Source organism: Panthera onca, chromosome B2 (assembly GCF_046562875.1).
Source record: "Panthera onca isolate mPanOnc1 chromosome B2, mPanOnc1 haplotype 2, whole genome shotgun sequence".
NCBI lineage: Eukaryota > Metazoa > Chordata > Mammalia > Carnivora > Felidae > Panthera > Panthera onca.
In genome coordinates, this window is record NC_138343.1 from 140,399,518 (window position 1) to 140,427,433 (window position 27,916).

General features: G+C 42.0%; 1 protein-coding gene and 1 pseudogene across 16 annotated transcripts in view; one reads left to right on the forward strand and one right to left on the reverse strand.

Annotated features, from left to right (window-relative positions):
* The window catches only part of ARID1B (AT-rich interaction domain 1B), a 449,099-nt gene that overhangs the window by 60,973 nt on the left and 360,210 nt on the right, over window positions 1-27,916 (forward strand). The gene's annotated exons all lie outside the window — the stretch shown is intronic.
* Window positions 27,343-27,825, reverse strand: LOC132666367 (large ribosomal subunit protein eL21 pseudogene; annotated as a pseudogene).

Here is a 27,916-nt window from a genome sequence, read left to right on the forward strand (position 1 = left end):
AGAGAGGGGTAGACACAGAATCTAAAACAAAGCAGGCCCCAAGCTCTGAGCTGTCAGCACAGAGCCCGACTTGGGGCTGGAACTCATGAACTGCGAGATCACGATCTGAGCCGAAGTCTGACGCTCAACAGACTGAGCCACCCAGGTGCACCTATATGTTCATATCTTTATGGTAAAAAGTTCTTTATGACAGTATGGTTTTTTTTGTATGCAGTAAATTTATGAAGATCATTTGCCCATTTCATTTTGGAAAATAACTTTGAAACTTAAGTCTGTAGTTGTGAATGAAATCGCTTCTCTTAGAGTGGCTGTGCGGATGCCTCCCAATGCTGGGGAGCTGACTCGGTCCAGGTTTCACAGCCTCAGGAGGGACTCCCCATGTGGGATCAGGTGTTAGAAATTTCCTGGAAATTCTGGAGCTGAGACCTGCGTGTGGTCAGAGTGTATGTATAAGGCGAATATCCCTGCCCTGCTAACATAGCCCCAGACCAAAACTTAGCAACTGTCTGTGACAGCAGGAGTTATGCAGCTTCCCATTTCCTGTGAAGAAGTGTGTTTAACTGAGAAAACAGACTGTATTCCAAAGAAGTCACCAAATTAGTCTCTCTTTATTGGTATTGAATCGTTAAGAGCATACTTTTTTTTTTTTTCCTTTTTAATAACTACCAAACACACCAGTGGAATTAACCCTTCAGGGTTAGTCAAAGGCAAGGATCCAGGTCAATTTCTATAAAACATCAAACACTCAGGAACAAAGAGTAGGCCTAATATATATAGCAAAAACTGAAAGTATTGAATTAAGATGCAAAAAGACCATTGCTGAGATCATTAAATTTCACTTGTGGATTTCACTTCATGGATTTCACTTCGTGGACTGAGATTTCACTTCACTTCTCCAGGCTGAGAAAAACCAGCTTTCCCAGGTAGTTGTAGATGGGCCCATAGAGGGCTAGGAAGAAATGTCTGATGGGAAGGGAACTCCAATCTGAGATGAACCACAGAAAAGACAGCCAAGCGGGGACACTTTCCTAATATGGCACATAAGGATTATGTGTCCCTTTATAATTGATGTCATTGTTATCATTATTTGCAGGGAAAGTTGGGGAAGAGGAAAGTGTCAGAAGAATTGTTGGCCGATGGGCCGTATGACCTCGGAATACTTCTTTAAATAAGTCAGCCAAAAAAGGAGACTTCCTTTCATTTAAGTAGTCTATTACCTTGAAATTTCTAAGATTTTTGTGATAGCCCAATAATCTAGATATTTTATGCATTTTACGTCCTCACAGGTTTTCCTCAGTGTTTTGGGCTTCTGGAGAAGGAAAATCTTCTCTACTTCCTACTTGTGGGTCCTATGTCCTTCATCAGAGGTCTTGGAGATGAGAAGATTTTATTCCCAGGTAGTTGGCCAAAGTTTGATACCTGGGAGGGGGGAAAGTTCCTTTCAAGCCCACTGGGCTGCCAGGGAGAGCTCTCTTCCTTCTCTGTTGGTTTCTCTGGCTGAGTTCTTCCCTATTCTTCCTTGGTAGTTTCAAAACTAAAGGGTAGAAAGAATGATTACCTGGTGACATCATTGGCGCTAAGTCTTCATGTGTCAAGGCAAGCTTGGAGCAATCCCCCGGAGGGCAGTTCGGCGATTTACCACATGTACGCGCGAAGTCATGAGAGCCGTAAAGTACGGAACAGAGAGTGAGGCACAGGGTTCCGGGAAGGACTCCAGTTCTCACCAGAAATTGGCATTAAGCAACATGCCGTGTGCTGACTTCGACACCAGAGTCAGCTGTGGTTGGTGTGCCTGAAAGAATTTAAGTCACCTGACTGCATGGGTAGCTACGAACTTGAGTTCTGAATTCTCAGTTGGGGCAGGCAGAGTGTTTTGGATACCCAGTCTTTGTAGAGAACGCAGAGTTACTCCTGAAGGAGTTTGTCTTGTGTAAAAATTTCCCTCCTCCGTCTTCCTGCTCCAGTAAATGGCAGCTCCATCCTTCCGCTTGCCCGGGTCAGCACCCCCTCTTTCTCTCAACCTTTCAGTCTGTTCGAGAGTCCCGTTGCTTCTTCCTTTCCAATATATCGGAAACAGCATACTTCTCACCACCTCAGTGGCTACCACCCTGGGCTTAAGCCTCACCATCTCCCACGTGAACTCCTGGCTTCTGCTGCCCCACAGTCCGTTCTTAGCTGAGCAACCAGAATGATCCTTTTATTTTTTTATTTTTATTATTACTAGTTTTTAAGTAGAGAGAGAGAGGGAGACACAGAAATCTGAAGCAGGCTCCAGCCTACTCCAGACGGTCCAGAGCCCAATGCGGGGCTCGAACTCGCGAACTGTGAGGTCACGACCCAAGCTGGAGTTGGACGCTTAACGGACTGAGCCACCCGGGCGCCCCCAGGATGGTGTGAGGCAAGCTGTGACACTGCTCCTGTGACTCCTCACTTCCCTCAGAGTCCCCGAGGCTCCCCCTAGGTCTACCCCTTCCTCTGTGCCTTTGTATCTCCTCTTCCTTCTGCCTGGAAGGCTCTTGGCCGGGTCTTTGTAGGGCTTGCCTTCTTACTTCTCTTAAGTTTCTGCTCAAATGTTTATTTGACTTGCTCAGACTTACTTGAGTAAAATTGGACACTCCTCCCGTCCCTTGCCCCGTCTTGCTTCCTTCGTGTCACTTACCACCTGAGGCGCGTTGTTGGCATGCTGCGGTTCCAGTTAGGACATAAGCTGTAGACAGCAGGGACTTGGTTTAGCCCTGCTGTGGCCCCTTGTCTGCAGCAGTCCACGGCACCGCACAGCAAGCGAAGGCGAGAATTTGCAGACCTGTAGACTCGAGCCAGGGAAAGCCGGGAGGCCCGACGCTGAAAGGTCTCCTCCGTGGCTTGCTTTGTTTCTGGCTGAACTCTCAGTGCCCAGCTCCGTGCTGACAGTACTGGGTCGTGTTTGTGGCCCTGCCGTTGCATCGCGAGGAATCTCCGGTACCCGAGAAGTCGGTGCAGCACAGTGGTTCTCTGAGGTTGCCTCCTTCAGTGTGTGTGGTGTTAGGGGCCCGTAGTCCTCGCTCTGGTACTAACCCCACTGGGCAAATTGGAGACAGCTGCTCCTTTACGTCATGGCTGGTATCGTTCTTCTGAATTCTCTTGTGTGGAGTGTAATACTTAGTAGCAGGGGGAGGTGAGCAAAGATTTCCAGATCGCAGCCGAATCGGATTTGGCATAAGTGTGATAACAGGCTCAAATCTTGGTCCTGACACTGGTCATTTGACAGTGCTTATGGAGGAAAAGCCCCTAAATAGTTAGGATGCCGTTTATGGAAAACAGACATTTTTCCCGCAGGGATTTACTGCTGGAGGAAAAGAATTCCTTCCCCGTGGAGGCAGAGCTGTGCCATGAATGGTGGGAATGCGGAGGCTGCCAGGGGGGCATCCGTCGCGGGGGAGCAGTTTACATCCAAGCTCGTACTGGAATTGTATAAAAACCAGTGATTTATGGGGAAAAGACTTTTAATGTGATGCTGCAGTTCTCCATAAGTGTCACTGGTCAGTTGAACCCGCTACTCTTGGCAGACATTGTTTTCACGTGCTTGATGGAGTCAGAGCACTTCTGTAAAGCTCAGCTTTTAGACAAGGTATGTTACACAAAAATAAATTCAAAAAGGATGAGAGACCTCAATGTGAGACAGGAAGCCATCAAAATCCTAGAGGACACCACAGGCACCACCTCTTTGACCTCGGCCGGAGCAACTTCTTATTAGACACGTCGCCGGAGGCAAGGGAGACCAAAGCAAACATGAACTATTGGGACCTCATCAAGATAAAAAGCTTCTGCACAGCAAAGGAAACAATCAACAAAACCAAAAGGCAGCCTACAGAATGGGAGAAGATACTTACAAATGACATAACTGATAAAGGGTTAGTGTCCAAAATGTGTAAAGAACCTGTCAAACTCTCAACACCCAAAAACCAAATATTCCAGTTAAGATATGGGCAGAAGACATGACTAGATATTTTTCCAAGGAAGACATACAGATGGCTAACAGGCACGTGAAAAATTGCTCAACATCACTCATCAGGGAAATACAAATCAAAACCATGATGAGATACGACCTCACACCTGTCAGAATGGCTAACATTAACAACCCAGGAAACAACAGATGTTGGTGAGGATGAGGAGAAAGGGGACCCCTTTTGCGCTGCTGGTGGAAATGCAAACATCCACTCTGGAAAACATTTTGGAAGTTCCTCAAAAAATTACAAATAGAACTACCCTACGATCTAGCAGTTGCACTATAAGGTATTTACCCAAAGGATACAAAAATACAGATTCTAAGGGGTACCTGCACCCTGATGTTTATAGCAGAATTATCGACAATAGCCAAACTATGGAAAGAGCTCAAATGTTCATCAACTCATGAATGGATAAAGAAGATGTGGTGTGTGTGTGTGTGTGTGTGTGTGTGTGTGTGTGTGTATAATGGAATATTACTCAGCTGTCAAAAAGAATGAAATCTTGCCATTTGCAGCTAAGTAAAATAAGTCAGTTAAGAGAAAGACAAATACTTTATGACTTTTCTCATATGTGGAATTTAAGAAACACAGCAGATGAACATAGAGGAAGGGGGGAAAAGAAATAGGGGAAACAAACTGTAAGAGACTCTTAACTATGAAGAACAAACGGAGGGTTGATAGAGGGACCTGGGAGCAGGGGATGGGCTAAATGGGTGATTTAGGAGTGTTAAGGAGGGCACTTGTGATGAGCACTGGGTGTTGTATGTAAGTGATGAATCATTAAATTTTACTCCTGAAACCATTATTGCACTATATGTTAACTAACTAGAATTTAAATAAAGATTTCAAAAGAAAAAGACAAAGGAAAGGTGTGTTATAGACCAAGATTTGGAACTGTTGCCTTACGCCTGCCTACATTGCACTGTTGCTTGTTTCCAGAAGCAGAGGTCATGGCCACCCCTAGAATGAAAGTTACACCTACCAGTAAAGAAACGTAATTTAGATTGAATTTTTAAAAATTATCCCTGTGTGCTTTATTTCAGTTGACGATGTAGGATAAATAATTCACTCTTAAGGAAGTACAGGGATTTAGTGCCTCAGTATAGATACGGTCTCATTGTCCCCTTCCTCCTCCTCCTCATCATGATCATCATTATCTTCCTGGGCTCGGTTTTCTATTTGTAATATACGAGAGATTGTCACCAGATGCCAAAAATGCCAGCGGTCGCCATGCCTGGTGATCACACTAGGTACATTTACGTGGATGCTCTCATGTGATCCTTGCCATGTTTGTTTATCTCCGCTTCATGAATAATAATAAGGGCTAACGTTCATTAAGGGCTTACTCTGTGTCAGGCACTGTTTTACTGCTTTATGTGGATTAACATAGTCCTCATGATGGCCTCCTGGGTCAGGTGTTATAATCTTCAGTTTATAGATGAGGAAACTGAGGCAGGGAGGTTAATTAGGTTGTTCGAATTTATGTGCTCACTCAGTGGCAAAGTGAGAATTTCAGATCCTTGACACTTTGGGGCCACGCTAGCATAAATTTTATGATTCTGGCAAAACTGGAATGCTTCTCATCACTGAGACTAGAATTCATTTGGATTTTTGAATAGTAAGATTGACTGTAGTGAAGGTAGCCTAATTTTCATTGAACGTTAGTTTCATAGAAAATCCCTTGTGACTTTTACCAAATTGAAAATGGAATGTTACCTACTATGTCTATCACACACAGAGTCAGGGAGTTTTTTATTTTTTAATTTTTTAAAGTAGGCTTTGGGGCGCCTGGGTGGCTCAGTCGGTTAAGCGTCCGACTTCGCTCAGGTCACGATCTCGCGGTCCGCGAGTTCGAGCCCCACGTCGGGCTCTGGGCTGATGGCTCAGAGCCTGGAGCCTGCTTCTGATTCTGTGTTCCCCTCTCTCTCTGCCCCTCCCCCATTCATGCTGTGTCTTTCTCTGTCTCAAAAATAAATAAACGTTAAAAAAAAAAATTTAAAATAAAAAAAAAAATAAAGTAGGCTTCATGCCCAGTGCAGAGCCCAGTGCTGGGCTTGGACTCAACCAGTGTGAGATCAAGACCTGAGCTGACATCAAAAGTCAGATGCTTAACCGACTGAGCCACCCACATGCCCCAGGGATTTTCTTTATTGAGGTGAAATTCATATAGCAGAAAGTTAACCATTTTAACGTGTTCAGTTCAGTGGCATTTAGTACATTTCACAGAATTGTGCAACCACCATTTTTATCTAGTTCGACAACATCATTTTCACCCCCACATGACGCTCTGGTCCCTGTTAAACACTCATTTCCTGTTTCCTCCTCCTCTAACCTCTGCCAATCACTAGTTTGCTTTGTGTCTCTATGTATTTACCTATTTTGGATATTTCATATAAACTGAATCCTATAATATGTGACCTCCTGTGTCTAGCTTCTCTTACTTCCTCTCTGTGGTAGCATATGTCAGTGCTTCATTCCTTTTTACGACTGTACATTATTCCATTGTATGGATATAGCATATTTTATTTCTCCATCTGTTGATGGACATGTGGATTTCCACTTGTGAGCTACTGTGAATGGTGCTATTTTCCTTTCTTTTTTTAAAGTTTATTTATTTTGAGAGACAGAGCGAGAACGAGAGAGCACAACCGGGGGAGGGGCAGAGAGAAGGAGGCAGAATCCCAAGCAGGCTCCGCACCATCAGCGCAGAGCCTGATGCGGGGCTCAGAGCCACCAACTGTGAGACTGTGACCTGAGATCAGGAGTCGGACGCTTAACCCACCGAGCTACCCAGGTGCCCCTGAATAGTGCTACTGCCCACATTTGTGTACAAGTATGTATTTGAATACCTTTTTTAACTGCTTTTGGGTGCGTACCTAGAAGTAGAATCGCTAAGTGGTGTGGTAATTCTATGTTTAACTCTTCAAGGAACTGCCGAGTGTAGAGGCTGTACCATGTTACGTTAGAATAATAGGATTTTAACATTGGTCTGGTGTTGACTGGGACCGTCCTGAGTGCCCGGGCATCTGACCAAACAAACGCTTTGCGCATATCACCTCGTAGAATCCTTACCAAAGCTGTCAGGTAGGTAGCTGCTTGGCCAGTGTGGAGACGCAGTGCGTGGGTAGCTTGCCTGAGGTCATAGTGCAGCCTTAAAGACCATCGAGCCCAGGGCTTTTCGGTGGATGCCGCATGTTCCACTGATGTTACACAAGATCATTTTGGATGGCACGGAGACACAGAACTACGGAGCACTGAACCATCTAGGAGAAAAGTTATTTTCTTACACATGTTGTCTTTCTTGGGAACGGAAGTCTGCTCTAATTCCATTCTAGCTCTTCACAGCCCCTCCTACCATCTTTGCATTTTCTGAAGATCAGGCCTCAGTCTAGGAGCCTCGGGCGGGCGTCAGCATCCAGTTAGAATGTAATCGTATGGTGTTGTGTTCAGAGCGTGCATTTTGTGGTTATCTTCTATTCGTGGCAGGTAATACTGGTTTTCTATTTATGGTAGTAAATTGAAAGTTTTCTTTAAAGTGAAATGATTTGCATTAAAAAGGTGATTCCCTTCAAAGAAAAACAGCTCATATTGTATGTGGGGTTTACTCCCTTCCACTTCAACCCAGCACGCATGCGCTGAGCGTGTACTGTGTGTTGTATATCGTACACGCGCTGGGGAATTTAAAAATGGTGATAACCAGGTCTTTGCCCCCTGGATGCTTCGCACAGAAAGAAGTTGAGCCGTATGTAGTGAGTTCGAGTATTCATGCGCGTTCAGGTATCCATGCCTGGTGCTGTGGCATCACAGAGCTGGGCTGTGGGGGTGGGGGAAGTAGGGGGGTGGAGGGAGTCGGGGGGATGGGGGGGCGGGGCAGGCACTCCCCTGGGTGGAGCTAGGAAGGGAGAGAGGGTTAGACTATATGTCTGGATACAGACTGATTCTAATTATACCAGCTCCCTAATGAATTTTGAACGTTGATCTTTTGGGTTCAGATTAAAATGATCATCTCCTGCATCCATTTGGCTTGCTGTTATTTTTGTTTTATTGAATTAAGAGAATATCATTGAGGTCTTCAGTGGCTTGTTCACCTAATTGTCATGAGACATTTGTTGGTGTCTGTAGAGGAGCTCCGAGCGCAGTCAGGGAAGGACACGGATGTGGGTCTTTAGCAGGCCGTGTGCCCAGTGCTGTAGTTCAGATTTGGAGATCGTGCACCTTGCGCCGGGCACATCTGAAGCTGCAGGGAATGGGTGACCTAAGACCTCGATTTTCGAGTAGGAGTTTGCTGGGTTTGGGAGAGGAATGTGGGGGGTGCTTTTCAGTTCGAATAGGGTTTAAAGGGGTCTTTGTGAATGTGACAGAATTTTTTACATTTTAAGTTTGCACAAGCGGAGGATCTAACTTTTCTTCTTCTGGTGCCTTCAATTTTTCCTTTCATCTTTGCCCATATTAGTGCTTTGATGGATCTGTTCAGAAAGCAACAGGGTTCCTGTTTGAAGACTGACTGGATCTTGTTTGATTTCTTTTTTTTTTTTTAAGCCATACTTAGGCTTCCAGAATGGAGACAATTACTAATTTATTCATGTATCAAGAGGGAGCAGAAATGTGACGTGTGTATAAACCTTGTTTTAATAAGTAGGCCTTTTAAAAATGGCCGGGGCGCCTGGGTGGCTCAGTCGGTTGAGCGTCCGACTCAGGCTCAGGTTGTGATCTCACAGCTTCTGAGTTCGAGCCCCGTGTCGGACTCTGTGTTGACAGCTCGGAGCCTGGAGCCCGCTTCGGATTCTGTGCCTTCCTTTCTCTCTGTCCCGACCCACTCGCATTCTGTCTCTGTCCCTCTCAAAAATAAACAAACATTAAAAAAAAGTAAAAATAAAAATGGCCTATGATTCTGTTAATGTTATTTTCTTTTACCTCAGAGATTATGCAAAACTGTGCCTGCATCATACAATTACAACGCCTCTGTGGCAGTCAAGTTTATACCCGTTGGCTCTCATTGTCCGTAGTGCTCATGAATTCTGCTCCGAGAAATAGCAACCTGCCGAAACTCCAGAGTAATATTTAGACAGTATAATCAATACTGGGAATATTTATTCCAGTGTGTTTAACTAGGGTGAATGATGATATGGAAATATATAAAGAAGCTAAGTTTTGAATAAAATCTTAAACATTGTGTATTTTTCCCCTTAACTGAGCTTACTAGTTGACTTTTACGTTTCAGTCTCCGACCTCTGCTTTTATGAACAGGAATGCAAAAAAATGCACCTTTCCTCGGTTTTTCTGAAAATTGCCAGTTTTATTTGTTATTATTGGCCCTGATAACTTATCTTAGGGCATCTTTCTTATATTACAAAGTTTCATATATTTACTGTACATCTTTTCATGTTAAGAAGGAAAAAGTAATAGAATGCTTGTTCATTTTTGTCAATCAGATCTATATAATTCACTATAATGAATAAGATTTTTATTCCTTTATCAAGTTTTTCCCCTTCCGTTATTTTTTTAAAAGTGTTTAGAGAGCGTGAGCAGGGGAGGGGCAGAGAGAGAGAGAGGGAGAGAGAGAATTCTAAGCAGCCCGACGCAGGGCTCAATCTCATGATTGTGAGATCATGACCTGGGCCGGTATAAAGAGTCAGACATTCAGCCAACTGAGTCACCCAGGTGCCCCTCCATTATTTTTTTGAAGCATTTTTACTTATTACATTGTTCTTACATTAATGGCAAGATGTAAGACTTGCATTATATGATTATTAAAAATTAGTCACTTGGAAGTCCAGAGCCACACATGACTCGAGTCAAATGATTTCTTTTAAAGGTAAAGACATGGGGCTTCAGGGTGGCTCAGTCAGTTAAGCGCTGACTCTGTGTCACCATCTTAGGGTTTGTGAGTTCGAGCTCTGCGTTGTGCTCAGTGCTGGCAGTGTGGAGCCTGCTTGAGATTCTCTTTCTCTCCCTCTCTCTCTGCCCCTCCCCAACTTGGGCTGTCTGTCTCTCTCAAAATAAATAAATAAAGCTTTAAGGAAAAAAAAAAAGAAATCCTTAAAAAAAGGGTAAAGAGGGTGAGGGACGGCTTGTTTTATATTGATTACCTTATCCTAATTCTAATATGAGAAAGGAAGATGATAAATCCTAGTGGCCCTAGTGGCTCACCTGCCATTTGGAAAACTGAATTTGACTTACATTTTGATTGTTTTGTTAAACATGCCTCCTTTAAACACCCCTACAGACTGTGGTTGTAATATCCAGCGGATGAATGATAATGATTATATTAGAAAGGACATCATTGGGGCTCCTGGGTGGCTCAGTGGCTTAAGCGTCCGACTTCGGCTCAGGTCATGATCTCACAGTTTGTGGGTTCGAGCCCCGCATCGGGCTCTGTGCTGACAGCTCAGAGCCTGGAGCCTGCTTCAGATTCTGTGTCTCCCTCTCTCTGCCCCTTCCCCGCTCATGCTCTGTCTCTCTCTGTCTCTCAAAAATGAATAAGCATTAAAAATTGTTTTTTAAAAAGAAAGGACATCATTGTCAGCATTAGCAAGTTATCCCTTGTTGGCATTGCTCTTATATTTGCTTGCTTTGGTTTTTGTGCCTGGACCATAGGTTCAGCCTGATTGGGTGTGGAATGCATCAGCTGAACCAAACAGTTTCTTAGAAGTGAATTGTTATCTGCTCTGAAGGATTTGTCCTCTTTCTATTTAAAAAAGAGGATATACTGTAAGAAGTAATATCACATGGTGTTTAACGTTAGTTGAACATTTAGCCACAGATGACCCATGTTAAGGAGGGTCTGCGGTATGTCCCTCATTATAAAGGACATGCCATTGAGAGGCTCACAGTCTAGTGGAGGAAACACATTGAAAAGTTCTTTTAAAAGTTTCCTTAATAACATGTATACCCAGTTTAAAAAATAGTATTACAAGGTTTCTTGTGAAAAACATCAGTTCCCATTCCATCACTCCTTGCCCACGACTTCTAGTCCCTGGAGACTTCCATTTTCAACTCTTAATGGTTTATTCTGGTATTTAAGCCCATATTTCTAAATGACATGATTATGTTGCTATTTTTCCATTTTTCATATTTAGACTGTATCTATTAACTCCACTATGTAAAAGTTAACTCTTTGATACTGCCCTGCCTTATAATTCATTTTCCCTCTCTCGTCTCATTATATCTTAAGTGAAAGTTAAATCAACATTCACTGTTTATGTTAATAGGACTATATAACTGTCTGTATTTGAGACATGAACTGTTAATATATTTTCTTAATATGCAACTTTTGGTTATCCTAGAGTTGATAATTGCCTCATTGTTTTACTTTTAAAAATGTATATATCAACAATTTTTCTTTTTCCTCTGATAGAACTATATAGTTCCTCTCAGTAAGGTGGAACCCAACACTTAATCAATTTCTAGCGAATGTTTTTCATGTTTATGGATGGGTGCTCATCATCTTTTGAATAGCGTTTCTGGGTTTGGTGAAATGCTTACATTTAAAAGGTCTGCTCCCACAATTCAGAATTCAGAACTCAAATCCTTAGCCTCTCTTGCAGCTAGGAAGCAGTCAGATGACTTAAATTCTTTCATTCAGACTGATCAGAGCAGATTTTGATCTGGAATGAAACATGTTGCGTGTTTCAAATTTCTGTGGTATGGCAGTAGTAGTTGAGTCCCTGGTCATAACTGGAATCCCTCTGACTTGTTCTCTATTCTGTATGTCATTACTCTCATGACTTGCTTGCGTACATGTAGTGAAACTTCCTTGAACCGTCATTCTTGGAATTACTTTGGTCTCAAACTCAACTTTCTGAATCCATGTCTTCTGTCTTTATGGTTTTTTTTTGGTTTGTTACGGTTTTTTTGTTTATTTGTTTTCTTGGTTTTTTGTTTTTTTTGTTTGTTTGTTTGTTTGTTTGGTTTTTTTTGGTGGTACACATTCTCCAGTAGCTTTTTAGGAGGGTACAGAAGAGGTAAGTCTTCCTGGATATCAGAAAGGTGCTATTTCTACCATCACACTTGATTGGTGGTTTTGACTGAGTATAGAATTCTAGATTGAAAATAATTTTCCCTCAAAAGCTATTGTTCTGTCATCCTGTAAGCTTGCAGTATTTCTGTTAAGAAGTCCAGTAAATCATCCTTCATATGTCATCTATTTTTTTCATGTCTGGTGACTTTAGAAACTTTTTATTTTTCTGATTTCTAAAATATATTTAAAAAATTTTTTTTAATGTTTTTATTTATTTTTGAAGGGGAGAGAGAGAGAGAGAGAGAGCACACGAGCATGAGCATGAGTGGGGGAGGAGCAGAGAGAGAGGGAGACACAGAATTCGAAGCAGGCTTTAGGCTCTGAGCTGTCTGCACAGAGCCCGATGTGGGGCTCGAACTCATGAACTGTGAGCCGAAGTCAGACGCTTAACCGACTGAGCCACCCAGGCACCCTCTCATTTCTAAAATATTGACAAGTCTTGGAGTTGGTATTTTTCTGTTAATCTTGCTGGACCCATCCAGTGTGAAACTCGATTTCGGAAATTTTTTGGTAATTTCCTTATTTTGATTTCTCTGCTCTTACTATTTGGAAATCTTAGTAGTTGGATGATAGAAATCCTGGATTAATCGTTTATTTTTTAAACCATTTCCTTTGTCCTGTTTCATGGTTTTTGTTTTAATTGGTAATTTGTTCTGATTGGTAATTCCTGGTAGATAGTCTAAATTTGTTTTCCAGCTGTTCTGGTGAATCTTTTATTTCTGTTTTCTTAGTCTCACTTTCTGTGAACTTGTTTTTTGTTCACTAAATTTTCTTTTTTTATACCATCTTATTCTTATTTCATGGATGCAATAGTTTATTTCACTGAAGATCATTTTAGGACCTTTGGTTTTGAAGACTTGCTTTGTAGTTTCCTTTGAGACTTAGTCTTCACTCTCTTTCCTGTTGGATGTTCTTGAAATGTTTGGTGATCATTGGCTTTCTGTTCATATGTCACTGTTAGATGCAGAGCAACAGAAAGCTAAGAACCGGCAGAAAGCTTTGTGCACTTGAACAGGTGTGTCCACTGGTGGCCCTAGAAGATGGGTGGCGGGGATCAAGCCATGTTGTTTGAGGACCTTCATTCAATGTTCTCTCTCTTGTTATTCCCCCCCCCACTAATCCAGAGAGGAAATCAGGACATCTGGAGTTGAGTGTGTGTGTGTGCGTGTGCGTGTGTGTGTGTGTGTGTGTGTGTATGTTATACATACACGCTTCCATTTAATCCTTTCTTTTGCATGGACTCCTGTCTATTGCCAACCTCTCCAGATGGTAATCCTCTTGACTTCTGACAGGATTGGGGTGAAGATTAGGAAGGAGGGTGCCCTGAACTACTCATTACAGACATTTCACCCAGCCTGCTGCCACCCTCTGATTCGTGAGTCATTGGGGTTCTGAGTTTTAATTAGCTTGCTTCTTGTCCTCTCACCTAGAACAAATTAAAACTTTAATTATCACTTGTCTATCTGCTTTTCTCCTTCCAAAATTTTTTTGACCTCTTATCTGCTATCATCTTAAGTTTTCCTTGTCCTTGTGGGTTTTTGTTTTAATGGGGTTCTGGGAGGGAGTAGAGATGAACGTATTTAGTCTGACATGTTTACTAGAACTTTCTACAAAGACATTTTTAATCAGTTTTTTTCTTACCAACCTGTTGTCCACTTACGAGGTTCTCACAGCATGTGCTACCGGGTAGTATGCTAGGACTTTTCAGTGGCACAAGGCATTTGTACACTAAGAATAAACCTATGAATAAATGAATTGAACAGCTCAACTGGAGTGTCCTCTCCTTGGCTGGGAGCCTGGCCTGAGGAGGCTGTGTGAGGCGGGGGTGGTGGCCTTTGTTTAGATGAGCCGGAAAAGCCTCATGGAACTCAGGAAGTGCTGCTCAGGGGAAAATGATCTCCCCAGCTGTGTTTAGGACAGAGCGAAGGGGAGGTCGGAAGTAGGAAAGCCAGTCAGGCTCTCTTACCATCCAGAGGAGAAATCAGTGCCCCTGTCTGGATAAAAATTCCCTAGCGAAGGGGAACTAAGAGGAGGGTCTAGTGGAAAGAGATAATATGAAGGGGAAAAACGTTTGGAGGTGAATTGTAGGTGAGAGCAGACGTTTTAAAAAAAAAAATTTTTTTTTTAACATTTATTTATTTTTGAGACAGAGAGAGACAGAGCATGAACGGGGGAGGGTCAGAGAGAGAGGGAGACACAGAATCGGAAACAGGCTCCAGGCTCTGAGCAGTCAGCATAGAGCCCGATGCGGGGCTCGAACCCACGGACAGTGAGATCGTGACCTGAGCCGAAGTTGGACGCTTAACCGACTGAGCCACCCAGGCGCCCCTGAGAGCAGACATTTTAATGACACTTAGGTCAAAGATGATCCTGGTGTTTTACATTTTAAGGACACACCAAATGTAGTGGATACATTCTGTAATAAAATTATTAAAGCAAGTCTACAAGTAGGTAACATTTTTCTGGTTGCCCTTTGCTTAATTTAGGGGGTAAAAAGGGACAAATTAAGTAAAACACTTTAAGCTTATGTTTAGTCAGAAAAATTTCTGACCGTAGACCTGGGTTTAGAAAAATCGTATGCGCTCCCTGCCCCATTTTCCAAATGCGGAGAGCAGCGCATGCTCCCTGGGAGCCCCCTCAGGATCCGGAAAGTCCAAGGGCAAGTCTAACGGCAAGTGCGACGGTAAGTCCAACAGAGAAGCAGCGGCGCCCGAAGCCCCACCTGCCTGCCTCCACCTGTCCCGTCAAATGTCCTGACAATTCTCTTTTCAAAACTGATCATAAGAATCATGACAGAGACTTTGGAGAACCTTCAGCACTCCTAGGAAGTGGAAATGGCGTTCATTTAAGGCAGGAGACTTGACTCTCACGTCAGTGTTATGTGTAATTTTTAACAATAAGGGGTGAAACTCAGAGTGCTTTCTGATTAATATTTCGCCACCCAGAAAATGCCGTTAAGCGTAGTAGTGCGCCCCTCGAGCACTTAAGCATCCAGCTGCGATCTTGCTGTATTGGAGTGGTAACTGAGGGAATAGCTTCCTGGTATCTGTGTGTGTGGCCCAGTGCCAAGACCAGTGTGAAACTAAGAGCAACGACAGCAAACTGTTGGAGTAATTATAACAAAAGTCAAGTGTGTAAGTCTTACGTGTCAGGAATAAAAAGTAAGAGTCCAATTTACTTGGCCAGTGTTTTGTGCTCACATTGCTGTTTGTGTCGTGATACATACAGTCTTTCAAGGCGATCCTGCGCTCTCGCTATCAAGTATCTGCCCGCTTCTATCAGCGTCCACAAGTGTTACCGTTTTTATGTCTCCATCACTAGTAAAGCACCGATTGGGAATTAAGATACCTCAGGAAGAGATCTCACGTGTAGTCCACCATCCTGGCCAGAGGTTGTTTTTCTTCCCGGGGCATTCTGGTGCCCTGGTGTTGGCCTCCTCCTCCTCAAGCCCCCTTCAGTTAAAAATACCCGGTGTGTGGTCTTGCCAGCTGGCCAGAGGCCAGGATTTTTATAGCCTCGTCTGGCCTGGGAATGGAGCTTAGCACCAGGGGGAGGTGCAGGAGTGGCCCGGGGTTGGGGGGGTAGGGTCTTCTCTGGCTTGGGAGGCCCTGCCCCCATCGTGTCTTAGCTCTGTCCTCATAGACAAAATAGAAGAGTAATCTGATGCCAACCGCCTCTCTGATATCTTCTGGTAACGTGTTTGTTCAACCAACTAAGGACATAACTTGAAATACATTTTCCCGTTATTTTTAAAGCCTGTTGTACCATCTGCTAGGGAGAAACTTCACTGCCTGAGCACATATACTTTAACTAATTAATTGAGCACCAGCTTCCTAGAGAAACATGTTTATTAAATGTCAACAAATTTGGGACATTGAGTCTTCATTTCTGGTCTTCTGTGTCCAGTGGCATTTTTCCTAAATTATGTCCGGAATTTCCTTGGGGTTATGCGTGCTATTTTTTATTCAAATTGTTGCGTAGCTTCTTCTGAAGGTTTCATTTGTTTTTATAGTTCTTCCCGAACAGTACCTAGAAAATAATTTTAATCTCCTTTTCTCTCTACTGTCTTTCCTGGATACTGTTTTGTACTCTAAAACCGTAGGGTTGGGGAGTCTGGATGGCTCAGTCAGTTAAGTGTCTGACCTCAGCTCGGGTCATGATCTCGAGGTTTGTGGGTTCGAGCCCCACCTCGGGCTGTGTGCTGACAGCCCTGAGCCTGGAGCCTGCTTTGTTTGGATTCTGTGTCTCCCTGTCTCTCTGCCCCTCCCCTACTCATTCATATTCTCTCTCTCTCTCTCTCTCTCTCTCTCTCTCTCTCTCTCTCTCAAAAATAAATAAACTTTGAAAAAAACCCCGTAGGGTTAAAGTAATAAATGTCATTGACACCTTGCTTTGTTTTGTTATTAAACACTAGTAAGGAATTTGGTGAATTGAGGAATAACATTATAGAATTTTCATTAAAAATAATTTTCAGGGGCACCTGGGTAGCTCAGTTGGTTGGGCTGTGGACTTCGGTTCAGGTCATGATCTCATGGTCCGTGAGTTTGAGCCCCGTGTCCGGCTCTGGGCTGACAGCTTGGGGCCTGGAGCCTGCTTCAGATTCTGTGTCTCCCTCGCTCTCTGCCCCTCTCCTGATTGCACTCTCTCTCTCTCTCTCTCTCTCTCTCTCTTTCTCTCACTCACTCAAAAATAAACAAACATTAAAAAAAAATAAATAAATAAAAAAAACAATTTTCAGGTCATACCCTTCAGTCAGTCATAATGTGTGATCTTGTGCGAAGACTTAAAAATATTAAATAGCAGAATGTTAACTTATAGCAGCTTCTGCATATACACAGTTCCGAAGAGTCAAAATTTAAACACTGCTTTGTGTGAACTCTTAACTGTCTTTGTATGTTTTTCTGACCTGAGGAGCAGACAGTCACATTAATTTTTTCCTTCCTCTCTTACTACTTGATGGAAGGGGAAAGAGAAGAAAAAGACAAATATCTGTGTGGGTTAGGGAGGGGAGGTGTTCCGTTTTGTTTTGTTTTGTTAAAGCCTTTAAGGAGCGTGTAGATGGTAAGCCAATTGTAACAGTTCCTGTGGACCCCGAGGAAGGCAGGGAAGCCGTGTCATTGGCCCTGACACTGATGATTGAAGGACAATTGCTGGCTTTCTCTGGCGAATTAAAAATGCACGAGGGCACCTTTTTGACACCGGGTTTGCTGAAACGTCACTGCTGTCCTTTTTGTGACACTCCTGTGGCTGTTTCTGGCCAAAGTGTCACAACTCGAAGTATCCTTGCACGGCTGTCTTTGAGCAGGTGGTGCTGGACCAGTTCTAGCACATAGCTCCTCAGCACAGGGCTGCCGATCCCCGGGAGAGAACGTTTTACCTACGTGCATCAAAGATCGTGTGCAAGGAAGGACCTGTGCCAGTCTACATTCCGCACTGTGCGTAACTACCGCCCTCCCACTTCGAAGCCTCACTTTTTCCGAAAATAGAGAAGGTGGGACACAGTGCTGGGAAATCTTGAGGGTGCTGGAGAAGTTTATGGTTAGATTGGAGACCCTCTGTTGCTGGCCAGTATGAGCTTCCGTATTGTTATCGTGGCAGCTCGGGTGATCCCGGGCCCTAGCATTCTTACTCAGGACGGAATTCTCAAGAGAAACCGCGTACGTAGTTTTCTCTCGGAGGAACGGTCTCTAACACGTAAGTGGCTTTTGTAAATTCATATTGTGGATTCCTTAGTTTGTAGGCCGGGAAATCCGTAGAAACAATCCCGTTTTTAATGTCTTTTATATTCGTAACTTCAAGGGGGTTAGGAGGCTGAACGAGCAGGGGCCGCTTCCAAATCTTGTCGCACGTGGTGTTTTTAATAAATTAGGTGCACACAACTACAAGTGTTTCTAGGAAACTGCTGAACGTCACATTTTGGGGGGAAGGAGGGGAATAAGTTCTATTCTCTCTCCACCCCCCCCCCCCCCCATCATAAAGTACTACTTGTCAGAGATTAAACACTTTCTGGAAATGCTTAATGGAGAAATTATAAAAGGCTAAAAATTCTCTGAAATCTCTCTTCAGAGATAGTAAGTATTTTGTATGTACTTCTAAATAAAGTTTTAAAACGGTATAATGTTACACATATCCTCCTTTAACTTGCTTTCCGCACTAAATGTATCTCAGACGTGTTCTTTTGTGTTTGCGCTGTCCCTATCTAGAGAATGTCGCACCGTATTCCTTTGTGTGGCTATATCGTCATTTATTTAACCAGATTTCCGACTGAGGGATATTTGGGCTGATGCCAGTATTTTACTGTGACATATGATGTTGCAAAGAGTGCTCTCTTACCGTGAATCCTTGTGAAAGTATTTCTTCAAGATAAATTTCCTAGAAGTGAAAGGGGAGGGTCAGAGGGTCAGGGTTTATTTTCCTGTAATAGGAGGAAGACATTCAAAACCCCAGAACTCAACTTTGCCTGGTTTTCTGCTTTTTAAAAAGTATCCTTTTACTGTATTAGCAAATATAAGACTCTAGGTAAACTGCAGTTTGGAGGGGTAGGGGGAGAATCTTTCAGGATTTGTTTTTGTTTGGCAATGGATGTTTTCATCATTTGACTTTCTCATTTGGTTTCTAATCTGCAGTTGAAAAGCTTTACCTGAAATAGGTTTTAAAATTTAAAACTTTTGCTTGTATTTTATAATAGCTGATTAATAAATGGAGAAATATGGTCTGTTTAGTGTGAACATTAGTTCCTTCCGTATGGTGATCTGTACTGTACCCTATAATGTTAGGAAACTTCTTTGAGTTTATTCTTTGCTTTTGAGTTCTTTTTGATGTTGTAGTCCAACAATAGCTAAATTAAAGTCTATAAAGTGGACAGTGCCCATTGGTCAGTAATCTGGTGAACACTATTCTGTGTAAAGGGCTCCACAAAGTATGACTGAGTTTCTGACCCTAGGTAGTTGGGGATTTGATTGGCATTCTAAGTCGTAAGTGCCTGCAAGTGTGCAAAATCATGTGAGGTAGAGTAGGGTGAACGGAAGAACTGTTAACAATCCCTCACCCTAAACGTAAAGTCTAGTCGTTTTTAATAATCACAGAGTAGCTTCTCATTGTAATTAGTACAGTTCCGCAAATACATATTTAACACACCAGAACTTAAAGTATTTTTTTCTTCCTGAAAATTAAAGCTATACCTAATATTTTAGAATTTCTGCTGAGTAAAAACTGTTTGTTTTTTAAGTTTATGTCTTTGAGAGAGAGAGAGAGAGAGGCAGGGAGAGAGAATCCCAAGCAGGCTCCACACTTTTCAGCACAGAGTCCAGCGTGGAGCTTGATCCCCTGAACTGTGAGATCATGACCTGAGCCAAGATCAAAAGTCAGATGTTTAACCAACTGAGCCACCCAGGCGCCCCAAGTAGAAAGAATTGCATACTCACTGTTATTCATTTAAGGCACGTGTCTGTCCAGTAACTGGTTCTGCTGTGGTCATTACAACTGTTCCTGTGGTTTTTTGTTTTGTTCCGTTTTATTTTTTGTTTGTTTGGTGTTTTTTTTTTTTTTTTTTTTTTTTTTGTAAGTGGTCTGGGGCTCAGAGGGCATATTTGAAAGAACGCCACTGACCTGGTTGAAGATGCTAAACTTATCCCTTCTTTAAAGCCACATTGAATTAAAAAATGGAAAAAAGGAAAATTGGCTTAATTTTTTTTTTTTCTGACAGGAGAAATGATTGGTGTTTTCTGTAAAGTATCCAGATAATGTAACAAGTATAGACATAAAAACCCCTCCATAATCCTTCTACCCAGATATTAAAAACTGGCTAACAGGGTTTTGTATGAATCTCTAGAACTTTGCATACACGTTTAACAAATTTTTATTAACAGCCCAGGGCACTGTTTAGCACACATTCTGTGTGGGTATGTTATTATTACCATGTTGCAATGCACGAGCTCTGGTTCCTTGAGTGTTCCTATTACGTATGGAAAGAATCAGACACTTGGCTTCTCTGTGTATACCAGAGCCCCCTCCAGCAGCAGGGACTGTTCCTCGGTCTTCAGAAGCCTGGAATGGGGACCCAGAACTTCTGACTTTGAAGAGGAAACATACACCCTCTTTGTTCTCCAAACACCATCCGACCATTAAGGGTTCGGCTCGTTCCTTGTTATTTTGCAGCTTCTGTTTTCTGGTTTGCTTTTGACGTTCCCATATTTAATTGTATACTTAAGAAGTAAAAATAAAGAGTGTATTTTTTAAAGAAGAGTGTTCTTTGGAAAGGATTTTTTTCTCTCTTTGCGACAGTGGATTAGACTTCTGAAGACTGTGGGTCTAGGTTATTGCAGGGTTTGCTTTCTGTAAGCTGGAACTGTCCAACTGTTATGCTATTTCCGACCTGGCCTGTCTTTCCCTTTCAGGCTCCAGAGATAATTTATAGCTGTAGGGTGTCAGGAGTGGGTTTGAATTGGGCCTGTACAATGTAACATGGAATTTTGCAAAGATTGTTAGTTGAAATTACTACTTCATTCGCATGACTAAGTGCAGTAAACTTCTTACCCAGTTAATTTATTTGAATATTTATCGATTGAGTCCTTCATGTAGAATACTGAAATAATGAAAAAGCCCAGCACATGTTCAGAGCTGATTTGTCTTTTCAGAAAATCCGAGGCTTAAATGTAGTTAGCTAAATGACTTTAGCCCGATTGGCAGGAAATGCTTCTTCTCTAGGTATTACAGAGGCGTTGTTACCTTGAATTGTTACCTTTAAGTTGGGTTAGTCTAGAAAAGGGACACTTGCAGTTGTGTAAATACTTGCTATTTACATATTTTCTTCCAAATTGGGGGAAGTTCTGTTTCTACTCTTTATCTCGGCATTAGCATGGAGGGACTTTTAGCATGGAGGGACTTTGAGTGAGAATGTTTTCTTTGTTCAATTTGCAGTAGCCTTCATAAATTTAGTTTGTTTTTTCTAATGTTTATTTATATTTGAGAGAGAGAGAGAGCAAGCGAGTGAGCACGCAAGTGGCGGAGTGGCAGAGAGAGGGGGAGACACAGGATCCGAAGCAGGATCCAGGCTCCGAGCTGTCAGCACAGAGCCGGACACGGGACTCGAACTCACAAACCGCGAAACCGTGACCTGAGCCAAAGTCTGGCGCTTAACCGACTGAGCCACCCAGGCACCTCACATTTAGTTTGTTTCTGTGTTTAAGTCTGTCTTCACTTAAAAAATTTAGGAGCCAGTGATTGGACTTCATTGATACAATGTTTTTATTAAAATTAGACCCCTAAGCCTGTGGTTCTTTTCTAGCTAGAAGGATGTCATTTTTTTCTCTCTGAACCAAACATTGTACCAATAGCATTTGTTTTTCCAAAACTGACCACAAGGAAACATGTCAAGACTAAATCAGAATTACGCAGAAGGTTAAACTGTGATTTAATTATAACAATTGACTCTCTGGCTCTATTAATAGCTAATGACTTATATTTTCCTCTGCCTGTAAGCCATGCTTTACTGTGTTTTAGAGCTTTCAGATATAATCATTAGTGTTCCCAGAGACAAGACTTTCCTGGAGACTAGATTCTCGCTTTTCATTTATAGTTTAGTTTTTATACTCCCTGTTTCTTCCTCCCCCACGTAATTGGGAGAACAGAGGAAGAGAGGGTTACCAAACAGATTTAGGCTTGAAAACTGAAACGTTCCTTATGCCTTTCTGAGCTTGCTGAAAGATGCAGGAGGATCTTGTTACAATGCCGACAGGAGGGGTAATGCCTAGAAACGTTTAATGTTACTTTGAGGGATGTGCTGTATGCATCATTTGCACATAGGCAATCTGTTTGACTGATGGAGTAAGCAGGACCATGGCATAGGGTGGTACTTTATAATCTTCCAGAGCTCGAGGACTGGATTAGAGATTAGAACTTCAGAATTCCAGGTTTAGATCCTAACACATTGGAATTATAGCCCTTCAATCAGCCTGTATCCTAATGTGTTGTGAGACTAGATCAAAGTCTATATGAAGGTGATTTGAAATACTTTGATATATTCTTTAAGACGGTCTTGACGCTTCTTTCAGAGTCCCAACATCGTCCTAAGGATGACTTTTCTTTCCACTCAGGGCATGATAATGAGTCCTAATGGTGGATCCCAAAGTTGGTCATTTTGGGGCCTGCTGTTCCTTTCCAAGGAGGCCTTGGTTTTACCTTCAGGTCACCCTGTGGGTTGGGATAGGGTGCAGCTGGAGCCTGTTGGAAACCTGCTGCTTTCTTCTTCCACGGAGGCATTTTGTGGTAGGACAAAGGTCTGATTTCTTCTGACTTGCTAGGACAGTTGCTCTTGTCTTATCTTGTGTCGCCCTCATGACACAGGCACTTCTTGTTTGCTTTTGAGCTCTCAAGCTCAGTCTCAACCTGAGAGATGGTTCCTCCTTCTGTGAGATGAGTTTGATATTTATTATTGCCTGCCTCCATAGGTTTTTATGAGGGTTAAATGAGGTGATAGTTGTAAAGAATTTACCAGTAGAACTCACTGGAAACCACCCCCACCCACATACACACATTTGTGTGTGTGTGTGTGTGTGTGTGTGTGTGTATGTGTGTGTGTGTGAAAATGTTATTATGAATGTTTTCACAAAACATACGGTTCTTCAGCGAGTTGTGAATTATGACATTAACAGTTTACTTTGTGAACCAGAGCTAGTTAGCTAACTAGTACCCCCTTTCCCACTTTCTTTTTTCTTTTTTCTTTTCTTTTCTTTTCTTTTCTTTTCTTTTCTTTTCTTTTCTTTTCTTTCCTTTCCTTTCCTTTCCTTTCCTTTCCTCTCCTTTCTTTTCTTTCGTTAACAATTGAACATAATTGCCATGATGAGCTAGAATGAACTTGAAATGGCTATTTTCTTTGGGCTTGAGTGAGTGTTAATTTTTATTTGTGGATTTTCTGTGGAAATCCTTAACACCCATACCTGAGGCAGTTTAGAGACACTTTGGGGGGGGGGGGAGGCAGGGGTTAGGGATGATGGGAGTAGCAGACCCTGCTGAAGTTTTGAGTGGTTCATTTTTTCAGGCCTATTAAGTAGCCTCTTCAGACCCAAGGCAGACGGTGTGGGTAGATCTCAGAATTGACAGAATTGTTTCAGGACTGAGGAAATCTAGACTATTCTATTCCCTGTGCTTTGGATCTTACTGATGTAAATGATTGAGGACTCAACTCCCCTCTCCACCCTCCAAATGATCCCATTAACGTAGAATTGGTTCAGACTCTGGAAATCAACTAACACGGTGTGATCTAGTTGTTGTGTTTGAGTGTGTTGGACGCAGATGAAACAGTGAAAGATTTGGGAAGGTGTTATGATATTGAGAGTTCATTTCTTTTGCGAAAATGTTACAGCACATTAACTGCCATAATTACCACAAATAATTAAAACAAAAACAGGATCATCAGAATAAATTAACAAAACGTGTTTGGTGGTAACATTGGCTTTTCTTTCTTTCATTGCTTTGTCCTGTTCACTTCCAGTTAGCTACTGGACACTTTTTTTGTCATGTTGTGCCATTTGACAAGGCTTTTATTGATAAACTACTAGCTCAGGGCTATTGGGAGTGGGATAGGTGCTTCTCCTATGGAATGGAACATGTGTGAAAGGTAAAATCCAAGCTATGATAACGTTTTCAGGGTCAGCTCACTTTAACATGAAGGGATAAATGAACATGGGTCAGGGAGATTAAAGAATAATATCTAGTTTTGGAAAGAATAATATCTAAATTATTATTCAGAATTAGCACTAAGCTTTCAGGAGGTGTGGATGGCACTTTAAAAAGTTAATAAGCAAATTGCTCTTTCATTTTCAAAAGCTGGGAATTTAAGCCTGAATTGACATTGAGAGTGAACTTCGGCGACAAAAATATTGCTATATACAAGTGCATACAGGTTTCCATTCTGTAGAATACAAGCTGTTTCATTTGTGGAACACGTATGTTAAAATAGAAGCGTGTGATTACGGTAAACAGTACACAGACCTGTTTCTTTTGTGCGTTTCACATGTTGTCCTGGTTTAACTGGTATTTATTTCACAAATGAGTAGTCACTTGGTTAAACTGTATGTTTATGTTTATTTTTAGTTCTCTGTTTTGACAACATATCACCTATTGTAGGCAGTGTTTCTGATAAAAGTTGTAAAATAATCATTTTATAATTCCTATTAAGGTGAAATGTTAATAATCAAGTCAAGCACTAAGTTAGCTATATGAGTATTGGTTAAAACCATGAAACCTTAAGTTCATCAAAAGAGTCTATCCTTTCAAATGGAGCCCTAAATCTGATATGTGAGTGTGCATGAGTGTATTTATCTGTTTGAAATCCGACAGTTGGAAATGGGAATATATAATCCATTGATTTATATCTGAGCAGTTGGCTTTGGAATATAGGAACCAGCTGGCTACTCTCTCTTGGATCCTTAGAGATGCTATGATATTTTTATAAACAAGACAATTTGTGAAAATAATATGAAAATAAAGACTACAATGGTTTTCTTACCAGATTTATAGGGAAAAAATTTGGTTATGTAATCTGTGTTCATGTATTGTGATTGTAACTGTGGCCATGTAGACTGATTACAGATAGTGAGTAAGATAGTGGGTCTGGGGTCTTTCTAGAGCTTAGTCTCTTTGTTGGCTTATTATGAGGATTAATCGTGTTCATATGTATTGACCTCCTAGAACAGTGCCCGGCACAGAGCAAACACTCAGCTTATGTTGCTTAATGTTAACCTAAATGAATTTATTGCAGATTCCACATGGAAAGATGTGTGTATGCTTACACATGTACATTCAGGTATGTGAATGTGTAGAACACATCATATATGTGTATATGATGATCATATGATCTACACTTTTCAAGACACACTAAATGACAGTATAAACACCACACCCCACTGTGTGCCACATGCCTGTTTTAGTATTTTGCATATATTAACTCATTCAACCTCACAGCGGTTCCTTGAGGTATATACTGCTATCTCATTATACACAGATGATGAAACTAAGGCACAGAGAGATTAAGTAACATTGCCCAGTACTCGCAGTGAATAAGGTGGAATTGAATTCAGTTAGTGCTGCTTCAGACTCTTGGCCACTTTGTCAAGCCATCTCCCCAGCATTACACGTTGGGTCCTGTTCTTAAGACGATGCTCCTGGTTGGCTTTCTTATAGCCATATATATAGGCCATTTATTGCATTGTAGGTGTGTGTATATGTGTATATTCTCATGATGTCAAGCAAATGATGTCAGCTTTTAAAATGCTTAGATCTAGGGACCCCTACTGCTTAAAAAAACTCATTGGTTTGTTTCATAAAATGTGTCAGTCATATTTTGTTGAAACTGTAGCATAAAATGTAAGGGGAAGAAACTTGGGGGGGGGATTAGAAAAAAATGATTGATGCAGTTATCTAAACTGAATAGCCAAGAGATAGAAATTTGGGGTCTCTGACTTCTAATTTACTCCAAAGTTGTAATGGCCCAGAAAAGCCAATGGTTGAATCTGTGGGAGTCCTGCGGAGGGCCACTGTGATGGAGGGAAACTTCTGTTTCCTGCCCTGGGCTTGCTTGAAGTATGAGAACAGCTAGAAGGTCGCCTTAGTAAGATTAGTGCCATTTGCTAAGGGCTTTTACATCTGTAATCTCACTTGAACCTCGTCACAGGCCTGCTGCATAGTGCCGGGGGTATTCCCGTTTTCCAGATGAGGAGGTTGAGGTGTAGGTTAAGTAACATTCCCAAGGTTATACAGTTCCGAAGTGTCAAAAGCTGAACCTGGGTTTTCTGACCACAAACCCAGCTGCTCTCTTCCATCCCCCACAATTTCAGGAGTGTTTAGAACCCTGGTCTCCTCCCCATGTAGAGGCAGTATGTAACTCCTGGGAAGCTTAAATGCCAGGCATAAGCCACTTGAAATTAAAGGACAGGTGGCCCAGTGGGTAGAAGCAGAGGCCCTGGTGTGGCCTTGGCCTGGGTCCAAACTTCTGGTGTGGGGGTTCCGCCAGGCCCTCCTGCTCACGAGCGTTGTTACTTGTTTGCCTCCCTAGGCTGTCGTGCGAAGGAGGGCTTTTTTCCTGAACTTTCTCTTTGAACTGGAAATTCAAGGTGGAGCTAGAGTTGGGAGAGGGGCCCTAACAAAGGTGCTGGTCACCTGTTCTGGAACTGCTTTCGTTTTCTTTCTTAGTGTGGTTTGAAGAGAAGAAGAGGCAGAGAGCTTTCTGTCCCTTAACCAGTACAGGAGTCAGTCTTGCATTTGTAATGAAAATGAATAAAAAATGTGTAATTTATTTCTTTTCTGTTATCCTTTAAACTTTTGGCCTTACACCTGATGTGCCATCATGCTGGACAGCAGTACTGGTATTGATGCCAATGGCATTGTCTTGGTTTTTGGCCATGACGAGACTGAGAGCAGGGAAGAGTGAGTAAGCCTTGTTTAGTGGCTTATATAATATTTAGATTTGACTTTCGGGTGCCCCCCCCACCTTAAACATTCCAGTATTTACTGGCATACTATAGTGCAAATGTGAAAAGGAAACTGTTAAAAATTTATTTTGTAATTTATACACCAGCATTTTTTATATGGAACTGTGCGTATGGCAGCTTTTCCGTTTGTGTGAACTGATTCTAAAGCTTTTCTAGATTAAAAACTGTAGGTTGCAAAACATGTGGGTTTCCCCCCCCTTCCCCTTTGCAGTTACTTCTTTATCACTGAGTTGTCCTTCCAAGCCTGGTCTAAATGTGCTTGAAAATTACCATCTGCTCCCTGCAGTTTGGAGAGGGCACGGCAAGACTAAGGTGGAAAGCTGTCACTTCGAATATTTTCATTCAAACTTTCACACCCTTCTTGTCTAGTTACATAACTGCATACAGCAGGACTGGTTTCAGCCATTTGGTCTTATCCTGATTTTTAAAGGGGGGGCATAGGGAGAGATTGTTTAATTTTAAGAGCTGGGGCACAGTACTGCTGCAAATTTGAGAATCTGATAAACCGTGAAAGCATTCAGCATTTAACCTTCCTGCTCATTAAGTCTCTAGCCACGTCTATGACATAAGTGAGATGAATGAATAAAAACACTCATACTTATGGATCCATTTTCTTATGCAGAATTTGCTTTTTTACAAGTTTTTAATGCTATATTCACAAATTTCATTTTCTGAAGTTGGTATAGCATAGATTTAATGATTTAATAGTTCTTTATAATCTTATTTGATGTTCAAAATTTATTATAGATCATATCGGAAGGATTTTGGATTGCTTGTGTAATTTATATTTTTTTCTGTCCTTTTTTTTTTTTAACAGTCTTGAAGTCTTTTATTTTTTTTACATTTATCATGCCATGAATTCATAGGGAATGGGTTCCAACAGCTCAGGCTCCTTTCCAGTGGTTCTCACAAAGTGTGCTTCTCTGGGTGGGGCAGGCTGGCGCTTCGGTTGAACCCAAGTACCTTTCTCCTTGGCTTCCTTCTTTTCTGATCATTTTCCTTCACACGCTTCAGGAAGCTACGTCAGCTCTTGGAGTGCTTAATGTGCTCAATACGTACATTAGTTCTCTTAGCAAGAATCTTGCCCTTCACTTGTTTGTTTACGACAATGCCAATAGCATGATGGGTAACACTGTAGACTCTTCCGGTTTTGCCACGGTGACATTTGTGGGGCATTCCTTTTTGAACAGTGCCCATTCCCTTGATGTCCACAATATCACCTTTCTTGTAGATTCGCATGTATGTTGCCAAAGGAACAACTCCCATGTTTTCTAAAAGGCCCAGAGAACATATAGCGAGTACCTCTCCTCTTTCCCTTTGTGTTGGTCATTTTGGAAGATGGCGGTTCCGGCCGAAAGGAAGCGTAATTTATATTTTTAATGTCCCTCCTTTTTTAATCTCAAAAATTGATCTATTTTGGT